Here is a 632-nt window from a genome sequence, read left to right on the forward strand (position 1 = left end):
TAATAGGATATGAAAATACTGAATTTATATATACTATATAACTACATATATCTGAATTATTATATGGAATATATGTGTCTATGTATAGATACACATATATATGTAAATATCAGCTATATATTAATTATATATACTATATATCAAATATATATGTTGCATGGGGATCTTGATTATATATAAATATAATATATATAATATAATATCAACCATATAAAAAATAAAATATGAATTCATGTATGATCTTACAAGGTCCCTTCCAGCCCTTAACAATCTATGAATATACACACACACAGACACACACACACAAACATATATACACACACACGTGCATGCACACACACACACATATAATTCAATCTCTTCATCTCTTACTAGTCTTGTATTCTCATAACTCACTTTTTATACACACACATAATGTACCATCCCTCAAAGTCCCCCTGATGCCTCTGAGACCAATCTGAATCTCACCCAATGTGCCCAGTGACTTTTTTCAAAGAAAACGAATTGAAAAGGGTACAGGTTGGGCTTTGTTTCAAAAATAGATTTGTATACAGAAGCCCACACCACTGAAGTGAATAGACAAAAGAGAATGTGCAAGCCAGATGGCAGAGTGACAATGCTGTCTTCACAAA

The sequence above is a fragment of the Gavialis gangeticus genome, unplaced genomic scaffold (assembly GCF_001723915.1).
Source record: "Gavialis gangeticus isolate Ggan-Ray unplaced genomic scaffold, GavGan_comp1, whole genome shotgun sequence".
In the NCBI taxonomy this organism is placed as follows: Eukaryota; Metazoa; Chordata; order Crocodylia; family Gavialidae; genus Gavialis; species Gavialis gangeticus.